Source organism: Zea mays, chromosome 8, assembly GCF_902167145.1.
Source record: "Zea mays cultivar B73 chromosome 8, Zm-B73-REFERENCE-NAM-5.0, whole genome shotgun sequence".
In the NCBI taxonomy this organism is placed as follows: domain Eukaryota; kingdom Viridiplantae; phylum Streptophyta; class Magnoliopsida; order Poales; family Poaceae; genus Zea; species Zea mays.
The window spans coordinates 75,545,294-75,564,102 of NC_050103.1; the positions used below are offsets into that span (position 1 = coordinate 75,545,294).

The window sequence follows — 18,809 nt, forward strand, 5'->3', positions numbered from 1 at the left end:
GGTTGCTGACTTGCTGTTGTCCCTCCTGCTCCCCCAATTCAACCAATGTTGTGTTGCTGGCCTGCTGCCCTATACAGAGTTTGTTGTTGGCCGTGCACAAGTGGAAGTTATTATGAATAATGTAGAATCATCGGCCGCATCAGGTGGTGCTCCTGGTGCTGGTTCAGCAGCTTCTGCTACTCTAGACTCTGCTGCTTTTGTTGAAAAGGCTATAGCAGCACTTCCACCAGAGCTTGCATCCCAAACTGTTGACGTGAAGAGGAAAGCCAAATCACAAGACCTAGGATGAAAATATGGTTGCTGGCCAGATTCTACAAAGGACTTTGTGCGGTGCATTTTCTGTAGGAAGATCATCCCTTCTGGGATAAAAAGGTTCAAGCAACATCTCGCTGGAGGTTTTGGTGATACAATGAAATGTGGTAGTGTGCCTGAATTGATTTCAAAAGAGATGCTTGCTTACCTAATTAAGGAAGAATGCAAGGTCTTTGGTTGTGAATGTGGATGATGATTTGCTTTAAAATTTAGATTATTGTAGGCTACAACTGCAAGCAGACTGTGCTTTTATCTTCTGTGCTACTCAGTGCTCATATCTTTTGTGTTATTGTTCGCTGTTGCACTAGACAGCTAAAACATGAACTTATTTCTTGTGGCTTGTGCATGTGCTTTTATGATTGGAATTGGGTTATTGCTTGTGGTTGTGGCTTGTGCTTTTATGTTGTTATTCAGGAATCAAGTCTTCAAGACTCAAGAGGTAGGGCTGCAAGATTGATGGACAGATGGAGAGATGAAGAATTGGAGATTATGCCATTATGGGATGTCACATGTCAGGTTCAAGTAAGTCACAAATCACAATGAAGCAATATGTTACTTTGTTTATCCTAGTTGTTTGTTCTAATTTATATAATGTATACAGGTATATTTATATATATACCTAAATAAGTATAGCTAATAGTCTAGGACGACCAGGGACCGACTAGCACCGACTAGGGGTCTGATAGTCGCCTAGAGGGGGGGTGAATAGGGCGAAACTGAAATTTATAAATATAAACACAACTACAAGCCGGGTTAGCGCTAGAAATATAAACGAGTCCGCGAGAGAGGGCGCAAAACAAATCCCAAGCGAATAAGCAAGTGAGACACGGAGATTTGTTTTACCGAGGTTCGGTTCTTGCAAACCTACTCCCCGTTGAGGAGGCCACAAAGGCCGGGTCTCTTTCAACCCTTCCCTCTCTCAAACGGTCCCACGGACCGAGTGAGCTTCTCTTCTCTAATCAAAGCCGGGAACAAAACTTCCCCGCAAGGGCCACCACACAATTGGTGCCTCTTGCCTTGATTACAATGGAGTTGTGATCTCGAGAACAAGTGAGAAAGAAAAGAAGCAATCCAAGCGCAAGAGCTCAAATGAACACGGCAAATCACTCTCACTAGTCACTAGGGCTTTGTGTGGAATTGGAGAGGATTTGATCTCTTTAGTGTGTCTAGAATTGAATGCCTAGAGCTCTTGTAGTAGTTGAGAAGTGGAAAACTTGGATGCAATGAATGGTGGGGTGGTTGGGGTATTTATAGCCCCAACCACCAAAAGTGACCGTTGCTGGCAGCCTCTGTTCGATGGCGCACCGGACAGTCCGGTGCACACCGGACAGTCCGGTGCCTCTGCCACGTCACCATTGCCGTTGGATTCTGACCGTTGAAGCTTCTGACTTGTGGGCCTGCCGAGGTGTCCGGTGCACACCGGACATGCACTGTTTGATGTCCGGTGCACCGGTATGGGCAGCCCTGACGTCTGCGCGCGCTGCGCGCGCATTTAATGCTGCGCAGAGAGCCGTTGGCGCCGCAGAGAGCCGTTGCTCCGCTGGCACACCGGACAGTCCGGTGCACACCGGACAGTCCGGTGAATTATAGCGGAGCGGCTGTCGTGAAAACCCGAGGATGACGAGTTCCGGAGGCTGCGGTTCGTTGGCGCACTGGACATGTCCGGTGCACACCGGACAGTCCGGTGAATTATAGCGCGCCGGCCTCCGCGAGTTCCCGAGGGCGAAGGGTTGAAGTCGAAGTCCTCTGGCGAAGGGTAGAAAACGAAGTCTACGGGCGCACCGGACACTGTCCGGTGCACACCGGACAGTCCGGTGCCTCCAGCCAGAGGTGCCCTCGGTTGCCTTATTGCTCCTTTGTTGAATCCAACACTTGGTCTTTTTATTGGCTAGATGTGAACCTTTTGCACCTGTATAACTTATACACTAGAGCAAACTAGTCAGTCCAATATTTGTGTTGGGCAATTCAACCACCAAAATTATTTAGGAACTAGGTGTAAGCCTAATTCCCTTTCAATCTCCCCCTTTTTGGTGATTGATGCCAACACAAACCAAAGCAAATATAGAAGTGCATAATTGAACTAGTTTACATAATGTAAGTGCAAAGGTTACTTGGAATTGAGCCAATATAACTACTTACAAGATATGCAAGGAATGTTTCTTTCTTATATAACATTTTGGACCACGTTTGCACCACATGTTTTGTTTTTGCAAATTCTTTTTGTAAATCCATTTCAAAGATCTTTTGCAAATAGTCAAAGGTACATGAATAAGAGTTTGCAAAGCATTTTCAAGATTTGAAATTGTCTCCCCCTATTTCAAATGCTTTTCCTTTGACTAAACAAAACTCCCCCTAAAAGAGATCCACCTCTTAGTGTTCAAGAGGGTTTTGATATACCATTTTTGAAATACTACTTTCTCCCCCTTTTGAACACAATAGGATACCAAATGATAAAGACTTTTGGAAAGCACTAAGTTTTTGAATTTGGTGGTGGTGGTGCGGTCCTTTTGCTTTGGGCTCATTTCTCCCCCTTTTTGGCATGAATCGCCAAAAACGGAATCATTAGAGCCCTCGAAGAAATTTCTTCCCCTTTGGTCATAAGTAACGAGTTAAGATTATACCAAAGACGGAAATTGAAGTCCGGTCCTTTTGCTTTTGAGCTTTTACTCTCTCCCCCAAGGATGAAGTCCTTTTCTTTGATGCTCATTTCTCCCTAAGGAATAGAGAGTTGCTCGGAGTGATGGCGAAGCATGAGTTACGGAGTGGAAGCCTTTGTCTTCGCCGAAGACTCCAATTTCCTTTCAATATACCTATGACTTGGTTTGAAATAGACTTGAAAACACATTAGTCATAGCATATAAAAGAGATATGATCAAAGGTATTCAAATGAGCTATGTGTGCAAGCTTAGCAAAAGAAATTTCTAGAATCAAGAATATTGAGCTCATGCCTAAGTCTGGTAAAAGATTGTTCATCAAGTGGCTTGGTAAAGATATCGGCTAATTGATCTTTAGTATTAATGTAAGAAATCTCGATATCCCCCTTTTGTTGGTGATCCCTAAGAAAATGATACCGAATGGCTATGTGCTTAGTGCGGCTATGCTCGACGGGATTGTCGGCCATTTTGATTGCACTCTCATTATCACATAGCAAAGGGACTTTGGTTAATTTGTAATCGTAGTCCCGCAGGGTTTGCCTCATCCAAAGCAATTGCGCGCAACAGTGACCTGCGGCAATATACTCAGCTTTGGCGGTGGAAAGAGCGACCGAATTTTGCTTCTTTGAAGCCCATGACACCAAGGATCTTCCCAAGAACTGGCAAGTCCCCGATGTGCTCTTCCTATTGATCTTACACCCCGCCCAATCGGCATCAGAATAACCAATCAAATCAAAAGTGGATCCCCGAGGGTACCAAAGCCCAAACTTAGGAGTATAAGCCAAATATCTCAAGATTCGTTTTACGGCCGTAAGGTGTGATTCCTTAGGGTCGGCTTGAAATCTTGCACACATGCAAACGGAAAGCATAATGTCCGGTCGAGATGCACATAAATAAAGCAATGAACCAATCATCGACCGGTATACCTTTTGATCCACGGACTTACCTCCCGTGTCGAGGTCGAGATGCCCATTTGTTCCCATGGGTGTCTTGATGGGCTTGGCATCCTTCATCCCAAACTTAGCAAGAATGTCTTGAGTGTATTTCGTTTGGCTAATGAAGGTGCCCTCTTGGAGTTGCTTGACTTGGAATCCTAGAAAATATTTCAACTCCCCCATCATCGACATCTCGAATTTCTGTGTCATGATCCTACTAAACTCTTCACATGTAGACTCGTTAGTAGACCCAAATATAATATCATCAACATAAATTTGGCATACAAACAAGTCATTTTCAAGAGTTTTAGTAAAGAGTGTAGGATCGGCCTTGCCGACTTTGAAGCCATTAGCAATAAGGAAATCTCTAAGGCATTCATAGCATGCTCTTGGGGCTTGCTTGAGCCCATAAAGCGCCTTAGAGAGCCTATAGACATGATTAGGATACTCACTGTCTTCAAAGCCGGGAGGTTGCTCAACATAGACCTCTTCCTTGATTGGTCCATTGAGGAAGGCACTTTTCACGTCCATTTGATAGAGCTTAAAGCCATGGTAAGTAGCGTAGGCCAATAATATGCGAATTGACTCAAGCCTAGCTACGGGTGCATAGGTTTCACCGAAATCCAAACCTTCGACTTGTGAATACCCTTTGGCTACGAGTCGAGCTTTGTTCCTTGTCACCACACCATGCTCATCTTGCTTGTTGCGGAAGACCCATTTGGTTCCTACAACATTTTGGTTAGGACGTGGAACTAAATGCCAGACCTCATTCCTTGTGAAATTGTTGAGCTCCTCTTGCATCGCCACCACCCAATCCGAATCTTGGAGAGCTTCCTCTACCCTGTGTGGCTCAATAGAGGAAACAAAAGAGTAATGTTCACAAAAATGAGCAACCCGAGATCGAGTAGTTACCCCCTTATGAATGTCGCCGAGGATGGTGTCGACGGGGTGATCTCGTTGGATTGCTTGGTGGACTCTTGGGTGTGGCGGTCTTGGTTCTTCCTCATCCTCCTTTTCTTGATCATTTGTATCTCCCCCTTGATCATTGCTATCATCTTGAGGTGGCTCGTCTTCTTGATTTTGCTCTTCATCATTTTGAGCCTCATCCTCATTTTGAGTTGGTGGAGATGCTTGCATGGAGGAGGATGGTTGATCTTGTGTACTTGGAGGCTCTTCGGATTCCTTAGGACACACATCCCCGATGGACATGTTCCTTAGCGCGATGCATGGAGCCTGTTCTTCACCTATCTCATCAAGATCAACTTGCTCTACTTGAGAGCCGTTAGTTTCATCAAACACAACGTCACAAGAGACTTCAACTAGTCCAGTGGACTTGTTAAAGACCCTATATGCCCTTGTGTTTGAGTCATAACCAAGTAAAAAGCCTTCTACAGTTTTAGGAGCAAATTTAGATTTTCTACCTCTTTTAATAAGAATGAAGCATTTGCTACCAAAAACTCTAAAATATGAAATGTTGGGCTTTTTACCGGTTAGGAGTTCATATGATGTCTTCTTGAGGATTCGGTGAAGATATAACCGGTTGATGGCGTAGCAGGCGGTGTTGACCGCTTCGGCCCAAAACCGGTCCGGTGTCTTGTACTCATCAAGCATGGTTCTTGCCATGTCCAATAGAGTTCGATTCTTCCTCTCCACTACACCATTTTGTTGTGGCGTGTAGGGAGAGGAGAACTCATGCTTGATGCCCTCCTCCTCAAGGAAGCCTTCAATTTGAGAGTTCTTGAACTCCGTCCCGTTGTCGCTTCTTATTTTCTTGATCCTTAAGCCGAACTCATTTTGAGCTCGTCTCAAGAATCCCTTTAAGGTCTCTTGGGTTTGAGATTTTTCCTGTAAAAAGAATACCCAAGTGAAGCGAGAATAATCATCCACAATAACAAGACAATACTTACTCCCGCCGATGCTTATGTAAGCAATCGGGCCGAATAGATCCATGTGGAGTAGCTCAAGCGGCCTGTCGGTCGTCATGATGTTCTTGTGTGGGTGATGGACTCCAACTTGCTTCCCTGCCTGACATGCGCTACAAATCCTGTCTTTCTCAAAATGAACATTTGTTAATCCTAAAATGTGCTCTCCCTTTAGAAGCTTATGAAGATTCTTCATCCCAACATGGGCTAGTCGGCGGTGCCAGAGCCAACCCATGTTAGTCTTAGCAATTAAGCATGTGTCGAGTTCAGCTCTATCAAAGTCTACTAAGTATAGCTGACCCTCTAACACACCCTTAAATGCTATTGAATCATCACTTCTTCTAAAGACGGTGACACCTACATCAGTAAAAAGACAGTTGTAGCCCATTTGACATAATTGTGAAACAGAAAGCAAGTTGTAATCTAAGGAATCAACAAGAAAAACATTGGAAATAGAATGGTCAGGAGATATAGCAATTTTACCAAGTCCTTTGACCAAACCTTGATTTCCATCCCCGAATGTGATAGCTCGTTGGGGATCTTGGTTTTTCTCATATGAGGAAAACATCCTTTTCTCCCCTGTCATGTGGTTTGTGCACCCGCTATCGAGTATCCAACTTGAGCCCCCGGATGCATAAACCTACAAAACAATTTTAGTTCTTGAGTTTAGGTACCCAAACGGTTTTGGGTCCTTTGGCATTAGAAACAAGAACTTTGGGTACCCAAACACAAGTCTTGGAGCCCTTGTGTTTGCCCCCAACAAATTTGGCAACTACCTTGCCGGATTTGCTAGTAAGCACATAAGATGCATCAAAAGTTTTAAATGAAATGGCATGATCATTTGATGCATTAGGAGTTTTCTTCTTAGGCAACTTAGCATGGGTTGGTTGCCTAGAACTAGATGTCTCACCCTTATACATAAAAGCATGATTAGGGCCAGAGTGAGACTTCCTAGAATGAATCTTCCTAATTTTGCTCTCAGGATAGCCGGCAGGGTACAAAATGTAACCCTCGTTATCCTGAGGCATGGGAGCCTTGCCCTTGACAAAGTTAGATAAGTTCTTTGGAGGAGCATTAAGTTTGACATTGTCTCCCCTTTGGAAGCCAATGCCATCCTTAATGCCAGAGCGTCTCCCATTATAAAGCATGCTACGAGCAAATTTAAATTTCTCATTTTCTAGATTGTGCTCGGCAATTTTAGCATCTAATTTTGCTATATGATCATTTTGTTGTTTAATTAAAGCCATATGATCAAGAATAGTATTAACATCAATATCTCTACATCTAGTGCAAATAGAAACATGCTCAAGATTAGATGTAGAGGGTTTGCAAGATTTAAGTTCTACAACCTTAGCATGCAACATTTCATTCTTAGTTCTAAGGTCGGAAATAGTAGCATTGCAAACATTAAAATCTTTAGCCTTAGCAATTAAATTTTCATTCTCTAATCTAAGGCTAGCAAGAGATGCATTCAATTCATCAATCTTAGCAAGCAAGTCAATGTTATCATCTCTAAGATTGGGAATTGAAACATTACAAACATGTGAATCAACCTTAGCATTTAAAATAGCATTTTCATTTCTAAGGTTGTTAATCATCTCACGGCAAGTGCTTAGCTCACTAGACAATTTTTCACATTTTTCCGCTTCTAGAGCATAAGCCTTTTTAACCTTAACATGTTTCTTGTTTTCTTTAATTAGACAATCCTCTTGGGAGTCCAAAAGGTCATCCTTTTCATGAATAGCACTAACTAATTCATTTAACTTTTCTTTTTGAGCTATGTTAAGGTTGGCAAAAAGGGAACGCAAATTATCCTCCTCATCACTAGCATTATCATCACTAGAAGATTCATATTTAGTGGAGGAGTTGGATTTAACCTTCTTCTTTTTGCCGTCCTTTGCCATGAGGCACTTGTGGCCGACGTTGGGGAAGAGGAGTCCCTTGGTAACGGCGATGTTGGCGGCGTCCTCGTCGTCGGAGGAGTCGCTTGAGCTTTCGTCGGAATCCCATTCCCGACAAACATGGGCATCGCCGCCCTTCTTCTTGTAGTACCTTTTCTTCTCCTTTCTTCTCCCCTTCTTGTCGTCGCCTCGGTCACTGTCACTAGATATAGGACATTTAGCAATAAAATGACCGGGCTTACCACACTTGTAGCAAACCTTCTTGGAGCGGGACTTGTAGTCCTTCCCCCTCCTTTGCTTGAGGATTTGGCGGAAGCTCTTGATGACGAGCGCCATTTCCTCATTGTCGAGCTTGGAGGCGTCTATTGGTTGTCTACTTGGTGTAGACTCCTCCTTCTTCTCCTCCGTTGCCTTGAATGCAACGGGTTGGGCTTCGGATGGGTCGCCAAGCTCGTTGATTTTCCTCGAGCCTTCTATCATGCACTCAAAACTTACAAAATGCCCGATAACTTCCTCGGGGGTCATTTTAGTATATCTAGGATTACCACGAATCAATTGAACTTGAGTGGGATTAAGAAAGATGAGAGATCTTAAAATAACATTTACCACTTCGTGGTCATCCCACTTCTTGCTCCCGAGGTTGCGCACTTGGTTCACCAAAGTCTTGAGCCGGTTGTACATGTGTTGTGGCTCCTCCCCTTTTTGAAGCCGGAACCGACCGAGCTCCCCCTCGATCGTTTCCCGCTTGGTGATCTTGGTGAGCTCATCTCCCTCGTGCGCAGTTTTGAGCACATCCCAAATCTCCTTTGCATTTTTCAACCCTTGCACTTTGTTGTATTCTTCCTTGCTTAGAGAGGCAAGGAGTATGGTTGTGGCTTGAGAGTTGAAGTGCTCGATTTGGGCCACCTCATCCTCATCATAGTTTTCATCCCCTACCGACGGTACCTGTGCACCTAACTCAACAACATCCCATATACTTTTGTGGAGCGAGATTAGATGAAATCGCATTAAATCGCTCCACCTAGCGTAATCTTCACCATCAAAAGTTGGTGGTTTGCCTAATGGGACGGAAAGTAAAGGTGTATGTTCGGAAATGCGAGGGTAGCGTAGGGGGATCTTACTATACTTCTTGCGCTCTTGGCGCTTAGAAGTGACGGAGGGCGCATCGGAGTCGGAGGTCGATGTTGAAGTGTCGGTCTCGTAGTAGACCACCTTCCTCATCCTCTTGTGCTTGTCGCCTTTCCGATGCGGCTTGTGGGAAGAAGATTTTTCCTTCTTCTCTTTGTGGTGAGAAGAAGATTTCTTCTCCTTCCCTTTGTTGGAGGAGCTCTTCTTCTTCTCCCTCCTTTTGGTGCGGGACTCTTCCGATGAAGTGCTCCCGTAGCTTGTAGTGGGCTTTTCGCCGGTCTCCATCTCCTTCTTGGCGTGATCTCCCGACATCACTTCGAGCGGTTAGGCTCTAATGAAGCACCGGGCTCCGATACCAATTGATAGTCGCCTAGAGGGGGGGTGAATAGGGCGAAACTGAAATTTATAAATATAAACACAACTACAAGCCGGGTTAGCGTTAGAAATATAAACGAGTCCGCGAGAGAGGGCGCAAAACAAATCCCAAGCGAATAAGCAAGTGAGACACGGAGATTTGTTTTACCGAGGTTCGGTTCTTGCAAACCTACTCCCCGTTGAGGAGGCCACAAAGGCCGGGTCTCTTTCAACCCTTCCCTCTCTCAAACGGTCCCACGGACCGAGTGAGCTTCTCTTCTCTAATCAAAGCCGGGAACAAAACTTCCCCGCAAGGGCCACCACACAATTGGTGCCTCTTGCCTTGATTACAATGGAGTTGTGATCTCGAGAACAAGTGAGAAAGAAAAGAAGCAATCCAAGCGCAAGAGCTCAAATGAACACGGCAAATCACTCTCACTAGTCACTAGGGCTTTGTGTGGAATTGGAGAGGATTTGATCTCTTTAGTGTGTCTAGAATTGAATGCCTAGAGCTCTTGTAGTAGTTGAGAAGTGGAAAACTTGGATGCAATGAATGGTGGGGTGGTTGGGGTATTTATAGCCCCAACCACCAAAAGTGACCGTTGCTGGCAGCCTCTGTTCGATGGCGCACCGGACAGTCCGGTGCACACCGGACAGTCCGGTGCCTCTGCCACGTCACCATTGCCGTTGGATTCTGACCGTTGAAGCTTCTGACTTGTGGGCCTGCCGAGGTGTCCGGTGCACACCGGACATGCACTGTTTGATGTCCGGTGCACCGGTATGGGCAGCCCTGACGTCTGCGCGCGCTGCGCGTGCATTTAATGCTGCGCAGAGAGCCGTTGGCGCCGCAGAGAGCCGTTGCTCCGCTGGCACACCGGACAGTCCGGTGCACACCGGACAGTCCGGTGAATTATAGCGGAGCGGCTGTCGTGAAAACCCGAGGATGACGAGTTCCGGAGGCTGCGGTTCGTTGGCGCACTGGACATGTCCGGTGCACACCGGACAGTCCGGTGAATTATAGCGCGCCGGCCTCCGCGAGTTCCCGAGGGCGAAGGGTTGAAGTCGAAGTCCTCTGGCGAAGGGTAGAAAACGAAGTCTACGGGCGCACCGGACACTGTCCGGTGCACACCGGACAGTCCGGTGCCTCCAGCCAGAGGTGCCCTCGGTTGCCTTATTGCTCCTTTGTTGAATCCAACACTTGGTCTTTTTATTGGCTAGATGTGAACCTTTTGCACCTGTATAACTTATACACTAGAGCAAACTAGTCAGTCCAATATTTGTGTTGGGCAATTCAACCACCAAAATTATTTAGGAACTAGGTGTAAGCCTAATTCCCTTTCAGGGTCGACTAGTCGCCCTAGTCGTCGCCTAATCACGACTAGTCGTCTGGTCGGTCCCAGTGTTCGACCAGGCGACTAGGCGACTTGAAATCATTGAAACTATATACCATTAGATAGATCTTGATTTTAGGAAAATAATAAAATTAGTTTCATATTTTCTAAGCTGAGATGAATTTATAAAGATCAATTCGAATTTAATATTTTTCTGAAAAATACCGAATAAAACAGCAATTTCTGGAAACAGTCGGAGGAGACCCAAATCGTTTCCGATTCTGATTTTTTCCACCGATTCCGTTTCCACATTTCCAGTAACTGTTTCCCTTTCCGTTTAGACCTAAATTTCAGTAAAACTTCGAAAATGATTCCCGGTATCCGAAAATTACTGTTTCCGTTTTCATTCCTAGTTGTTGGGTCGAACTGTAATGCTTTATGCAGTTTACTTGCCACTTGTCAGCCAGAGGTGTTTATATAATGCTCTTTTTTCTAATAATGTTCCACATATCTCTACTACTTGTTAAGAACGGACCGTAGGCGTCCACACCACGGCTGTGGTGCACGGTTCTGCCTCCGCGCCTTTCCATCGCCAGCGCGTTCTTCGTGCTCTGTCAATCTCGCAGCAGCGCCACTCTCTTCCCCACTTCCCCACCGTGGTCCCCCCTTCCCCACCCACCGGAGACCGCGCCATTCCCCCCTTCCCCACCGCGACCACCAGACCGGCATGGCGCATACCTGAGATTGCGCTCTCCCCACCGGATCCGGCTTGGCGCACACCGGAGACCACGCCCTTCACCCTTCCCCACCGTGGCCACCGGATCCCGCACACGCGCGCTCCGGCATGGCGCATCCACAGCACGAACGCCCGGAATGGAGCAGCGTGCGTCCATGTACCCACCGGAGACCAGGCCATTCACCACCGCAGTGCCCCCACCCTCATCATCCTCGCGTCCCCCCGTCGCTACAGCCGCCAAGTTGGTCTGCAGGGAGGTCCCCCCCTCACCGCGCCACGCTCGCCGCGCCCGCCGCTCGGTCCTCGCCGCGACATGCGCCTACCCTCACCTACACGATGCTCACTCCTCCGCACATCGCAAAGCCGAAGGTCCACGCCCCCTCCGTGCTGTGACCCCCTCCCTTGTGTGCCCATGATGCTGGAAGGGAAGTCCTACCTTGTGCCGCGCTCCCTGCTAAGCTCCTGCGAGATAGAGACACAGTGGGCGTACTTCGCCCACGAGGTCCACGGCGGCAAGCGCCTGGCGCCGGAAGACTGCGAGGTCGAAGACCTGGACAAAGCTGACGTCGGCGGCAAGCGCAGCAAGCCGCCGTCTCCACAGCCGCACACGCCGGACATCTCCGAGGGTCGCGGCTCCAGCCGCCATGCCTCCGGTTGCGGAGAGCAGCAGGGCACTGGGAGCAACCCCATGAATTCAATCGACCGTGACCTGACCCTCAATAGCCTCCTCCGGACTATTGAATAGGGCAAGGAAGATGTGTGTTCTGGGGTTTTCATGGATGGCAAGTTCTATGTGATAGATGGTGTGGCTAACAACAACAAATTGCTGACTTTTTGCAGGTGACGAAAAGGTAAGGGGTTTCGATCGGAGATGGCAGCGGCGGCGACCGCACATAGAGCCAGCTTCCCGTTGCGTCTGCAGTAGATCCTTGCTGGAAGCTGCGCCGTCGCACCTGTGGTCAAGGTCGAGTCTGAGCCGGTTAGTCCCCTTCCCCATCCCTCGCATCTGGGCTGTTGTGATTGCCACCTTCGTTTAGGGTTTTCATAGGGAATGGGTGGACATTGCAGATTTTGTGGGGTCCTAGATCCAGACGTCGGTCGACAGGTCGCTGGCGTCAGTGGACCACGTCGCCTATCGCGGTTGTGGAGCGGAGCTGTGAGCAGATCCCAAGTCCAATGACGAAGAGGGAGTCTCGGTAGGGTGCGATAAGGCGCGATGAGGTCAGACACGGAGCACGGACGTGTCCTCAGTCGCTGTTGTCATGTGTCAGTGGATGCAGTCGTCGCTATCGCCCACAAGAAACCTCGCTTCGTGGAAAGGTACCTCTAGGGCTTTGCAGTCTCAGCTTTGGTTGTGTAGATTTGTGATTTCGTGGTCTGATTAACCACAACTTCGGTTACATCGCTGCTACCATCTTGTACAAATTACTTCCAAGCTATTTTGCCTGTTCCTGATGTCAATTTGAGGCACTACTAAACAGGTACATTGTCCAATTGTGATAAATCTGGTTGGTATATATGCACATTTTGATGAATGCTTGCAGCACTACTAACAAACAGTCCCATATTGATGTAAAGAGATATGGAGTAGTGGGGTTTGTGTTCACAAATGCTTATGGTTTTGCAGACAAATTTGTAGCACACCTGTTAGTTTTACTCCTCCAAGTATATGGAACAAGGATAAACAAATTTTATGGTTTGTTCCTAGATGTAGACTACACAGATGTAGGGATTGCATGGATTTCTTAAATGGGTTATTGCTTTCTGACTTAATAATGATAACTTCTCAAGCTTGTAACTACTTTGTTCATTTCATTGGCATGGATGTAATACATGAATCCTAGCACAATTTAGTAACTTCCTATTTCAGGTGTGGCTCAATATTATCCAACATTTACGTGTTCACAAGTTAGGTGGTCTTTTCTGTTACTAGGTCAGACAAGTGCTTAATATCCTATCATATACCAAAACAGAAAGTCGTCATTGGCCAACAACATTCGAACTGACTGTTGTGCCTCGAGCTCTGATTAACCCTTGAATTTTACTAACCGGTTGCAACCATTGCAATGATTTTGAAGCCTGCTTTCTAACTAGATGTCAATGTATACCAGCTTGTTGTTTCTCCACATTCTTCCGATGTAGTAGCTGTTCCCTTGCCTGTAGTCATGCAATTGTAAAATTGTCTTTATATGTTTACGATGATCAGATTAGTATTTAACATTTGGATGAGGAAGTCAAGGACACCGACCTCAAGCGCTCTACCAGGAAGTCCGAGGAGGCCGTCCTCGCCGACCTCGCTTGGCTCGGCCTCGAATGGGAGGAAGGTGCTCTCTCCACTCTATATTATGTCTATTGCTCTCATATAGGACTCCTGTTTCTCCATGAGTTCTTATAGGAAGCAAAATTAGAGTCAGAATCATGTTGTTTCTGCATTGACTTTCCAGACCTGTTGGTGGAAGGGTGTTTTTCACAAATATGAAGATAGCCTTCTCAGCACTGAGCTTGATTATCTTCCTAACAACACACACGAATTGTCCAACTGTAAGATCTGCAGGGACGAGGTACCTGCAAAGTGATGGCCATCAGAAAATCAGAACAGCTTACGGCTGCAACTCGCTTTTGATGTGTGCAATAATGCTTTAATGCAGTAGCATTTCTTTTCGTACAGAACGGTAACATGGCTCCTTCAGTCCTATATGAAACTAAAATCACCTTTTGTAATTGTAGACCACAAAACATGGAAACCATAATAGATATTTAACTCAGCATGGAACGATGGAAATTGGTGCATCTTTGATAGATGAATGCAACAGGGTTCAATGCTATGCATTATGTTCATTTTCATGGGTTAGTGGGTTTTGACAAGAATTCTGTGTGTACTTTCGTTAGTTGTTTCCTTATTATCCTGTTTAAATATTTTTTGTTTATTTCTCCTGGCCTTCAATTTTGATAATTACTACTAACATACTCTAACACCCTACTATAACCAGCGGCAGAGCTCTCGCCTCTTGGCAAGGTGGGGCCATTACCATACCTTGAGTTTCTTCCGTACCTACTGTAATATGCTGTTTCATTTGCTAACTATGCTATAAATCATGCTACATTGTTCTGCTTGACTGTCTACGCCATACCTCAATTCCCACCTGTCCTCTGCTAATGCATGAAATATCCTTTTTAGGGTTAATTTGGGAACCCCCATTTTTCGAAGGGATTTTCATTTTTCCAAGGGAAAATGAACTAATTTCCCTTGGGAAAATCTGAAAATGTGGTTCCCAAACTAGCCCTTAAGGTCTATTTTGAAAACGGGATCCCCCCTGTTCCTGTGTTTTTTCATATGAAATTGAACTAATTCCTGTGAAATTTCTATGAAGATCGCCACCAACCTATCATTCTTACCTTTTTCTGTCATGTCTCTAATCTGCATGTAGCGTTCTGTAAGGAGCATCTAAATATTTTGGCCTTGTTTATGTTCCTTATGTTCTTAGCAAGCAATGTGTAAACGATGAACGAGGTCATTTTACTGATGTATTTTTGGACATCACTGTCCAAATGATGTTTATTGGCTGATCATCTTTTTTACTTGTGTAGGTGCTCATAAAAGAACACCTGTGATGCCTAGAAGGAACCCTCCACCACCTCCAAGAGAGCAATCTAATAGTTTTTTTACCGCATGGAAGCTCAAAGGCAGGAGATGCACCGTTAGGTGCATTTTGGGTGACATAACATGCACGAGGTGCTCAAGCTGTAGTTAACAGGAACCCTTTGTTTGATGGGGAGTCAATTAAGGCATCACTGTCATCAAAGCAGAACCAAAGCTGGGTGGACACCAGCATCAGTATTCCTGGCAATAGGCATGATCATTCCGGTCAGATGTCACTGACAAGTAAAGCACAAAATAACTCTTTGTCCAATAATGTTTTTAGAGGTCTCTCTGACACGGAGATACAAAATTCTTGGAAAAGTAGAGCAGAACAACCTCAACCCGAGCCAAAATGTGAGAAAGACCCATTTAACAGCTTTGTTGCAGATTTTGACACTCACAATCTCAACATTGCCGTTGGTAAGGCATCCGAACTTGAACTTGAAGTCTCCAATCTAAAGGAGCAGTTGAAGAAAATCACATTAGAAAAGGCTGAGATGACAACCAAGCATGAAAAGTTATCTGCAATCTGCCGATCACAGCGTCAGGAGATCCAAGAGCTGAAGCTCACTCTTGTTGAGCCAACGCCTCCCTCAAACAAAGTCAGCTCAAGGACACAAGATTCTGGATCTCAGGTGATTTATCTACATATGTCTAATACAGCATATTCACTCTCCTGAAGTTTATTAGCATCTTGCATAGTATTTATACTCCATGCAGCGAAAGGAAAAGATCCAAGGCACTGTGTGGGAGCTTGAACAAGGGATGCTTGCTATTGCTAGCAACTCCTCATCAGCCAGTTCTGATGCCAAAACATGGCAGGCTTTCCCTGACACAAAGACTCAGGCCCGACCAAAGGTCGATCATGCAACTAATGGGAGCCAAAACATAACCAAGAACACAACGTCAGGTGCTTCCCCCGATGCGTGGGGTTTTGGTACTGATAATTTCAGAACACCAGCAACAACATTAAGAGCTACCACACAGATCAACAGGGCAGCTGCCCAACGGAGCTCATCCCAAAGATTTAACGCTGGTGTGGCCAAGGTAGAGCAGCCATCTGGATGGGCTGGTTTTTAACTTCAATCGACATGCGTTAACCATCATTCTGATCAACATTTACAATCTGCGCTACACAACTGCTGTTGCCGATGGAGTTGTGATCTTTGACATCCACAGGGCATCAAAATTGGTTATTTTTAGTGTGTTCATCAATTTTGGTTGAGCCAACTTTGATATTGATTCATGAGATCACTTGAAATTATCCGTTGTTAATCTCTACTACTCCTTATGTTTGTATCGTAGGCGTCCACATTCGAGGATGGTGCACAGTTCTGCCATCGCGCTCCCTCCGCGCTCCATCCGTCCTCCGCTCTCGATCCTCGAATCCCGCGGCTCCATCCTCGAATCCAGCGCTCCCTCCGCACTCCATCCGTCTCCCTCCATGCTCCATCCGTCCTCTGCGCTCAATCCTCGAATCCCTCCGTGCTCCATCCATCTTCCGCCGCCTCTGTGATGAACACGGGAAGCGTACAATGACCTGGTGCTGGCGATCTTGGCATCAGTGATGGGCAGTCAATCCATCATAAGCAGGACCTTTTCCATCATCAATCAGAGCCAGTCTCGGAGCTGCTTCCCCAGGGTGAAAGTCGTGCACACGTCGCTGCAGCGGGACAACAGGTACTACGAGCGCGAAAACTTGCTGATGGTCATCAAGAACAACCTGTTGTGGCACCACCTTAGCATGGGCCTGGGCTATGATGACTCCAACTCCAACGATAGCGGCGTGTCACCTAGCTCGGACCGTGCGAACAACATAGAGGTCGCCACAGTGTCGCCGGTGCCGGCGGTCGTCAAGAAGCAGGCGAGGTTCCTGGTGGCCTCACCTAGGAGCCCCGACGTGAATGAGACCATGATGGAGGAGCTGCACGAGCTGTGCGAGGCGCGGGAGGCCGGCACCGCGTTCATCATGGAGCACTCGGCATGTGGAGACCAAGCCCGGGTCGTCACTGCTCAAGAGGCTGACATGTGAATTTGATGGACAACATGTATCCTCAATGATCGCTCGAGTGCTCAGTGAGCCATAATATCGTGAAAATTCTATGTGCTTGTATGTTTCGTTTTCTTTTTATAAATCATATTGTAATGCTATTTCTATAGGTGGAGGGTGATAAATGTATCAATTTATCTTTATGGTTAATATTGTTGTAAAGATTTTGAACATGTTTGAATAACTACCCTATTTAAATTAAACCGTAGCATCGCACGGGCACGTACCTAGTTTTATACTAACACTAGCACAATACCCGTGCATTACAACGATATACAAATTATTCAGTAAATGTGATCTTATCTAATTATTGAGATAGTTTTTATCTAGAGGTCTACCTATAGATAATCTATTATCTATATTAGTTGCTCGTACATACATATAGATAGACGTAGACCTTGTTCATATAGAATTTGTGCATATAGAATTCTTTTGGCTATTCGTGTTAGGGTTTAGGAGCGTTCCAGGGCCCGTGCGACCACACATGCCCTCCAAAATCATAGAACCCAAAAAAATTAGCAACATATACATACATACATATATATATATATATATATATAAAACAAATAAAAAAATATCATTTTACGTAAAATGTTGACTGAAACATGGCCCGCAATCACAAGAAGATGTTGAAATTGAGATGTTATTCCCATTATTAATCAAGTTATTTATTCGCTTAAAAAGTTAACTAGTATCAAGGTTATAAAAAATGGTTTCTTATAACCTTCGATGCATTATAATCATTAGATAAAACGGGCTTGAAATCTTGTTGTCACCATCTTTAAGCCATACTTAAAAGAGACGGACAGTCTGATTTGATGCAAGTGACCCGTTCGTGGAGTTAAGTATCCTCTAAGATTTTATTTTATAAAAAAATGTGTCCTACTGATATTCTAAATTTTATTGAAGCAACATGATTGTTTTCCTAGGCAACTTGTGCATACGTAATTCTTTTAAGTTATTCTTGTTAGGGTTGCCTCGAATGAGTGATTTTTTTATAAACTAAAGTTATTGAAGTGTTATTTGCTTTCTATAATGTCATAAAAACTTAATGTATTATCAATTGACAGTAAAATGCTTGAGAAGATCGAATACAGAAATATCATTGAAGATTTTATTTTCAAGAACACTTGAAAAATAATACTTTCTAAATGAAGTCGTATTATATGCGCATATATGCATAATATTATTTTTTGCCACGTTTCCCGGGTGTCAACGTATCCTTTTTCTGTCAGAAATGTTAAGTAAGTAGAAATGATCGTGTCTAGTTGTCAGAAGTCCATCGTACATGATAAAAATGGAAGAAGAAAAAGGTCAGACCATGGTTTGTAACCTGTCGAAGATCTCACCCAGATTCGTGATCAGTCGACTGGATCCCTTTCACGCCGTCCTAATCCTCCTTTCTTTCCGCATTCTTTGTATCCAAGGCATGGATTCCTCCAAGTGTTTGGCGCGCATCGGGAATCCTAAGCTTTCGATCAAATCCGCGTGGTCTTCGCACGAGAACTGACAGCAGATGCTGCTGATTTCCGGTGCATGCATACATCACACTCCACTGTCATTCGCCCCGGCTCTCTACCGATTTGGCCAGGCAAAAGGGAGGCGAGATACCGGTAGGAGTAGGAGTATGCTAGGGGTGGAAACGCTTGGCTCGGCTCGGCTCGCTGCGGCTCGTTCACGCAACGAGCCAAGCTCGGCTCGGCTCGCCTATCTAGCGAACTCGGAAAAGAGGCTCGGCTCAGCTCGCTCCGGGCTCGCGAGCCGGCTCGCCGAGCCAACGAGCCTAGCCATAAATATAAATATGCTCTCTAAATTATAATATAAAATCCTAAAAATATTTTAAATA

General features: G+C 45.4%; 1 pseudogene across 3 annotated transcripts; it reads left to right on the top strand.

Annotated features, from left to right (window-relative positions):
- The first annotated feature begins 11,089 nt into the window (after positions 1–11,089).
- Positions 11,090–17,122, top strand: LOC103637025 (glutamyl-tRNA synthetase - potassium transporter pseudogene; annotated as a pseudogene). Of its 3 annotated transcripts, NR_163181.1 has the most exons (6): positions 11,090–12,030; positions 12,114–12,252; positions 12,342–12,593; positions 13,480–13,597; positions 14,862–15,548; positions 16,219–17,122. The product of NR_163181.1 is annotated as a glutamyl-tRNA synthetase - potassium transporter pseudogene, transcript variant 3 (transcript). The 3 variants fall into 3 exon arrangements; NR_163179.1 differs by lacking the exons at positions 13,480–13,597; positions 16,219–17,122 and adding an exon at positions 15,634–16,197 and having other exon boundaries at positions 11,100–12,252; NR_163180.1 differs by lacking the exons at positions 11,090–12,030; positions 12,114–12,252; positions 12,342–12,593; positions 13,480–13,597 and having other exon boundaries at positions 14,858–17,109.
- Positions 17,123–18,809: the final 1,687 nt, after the last annotated feature.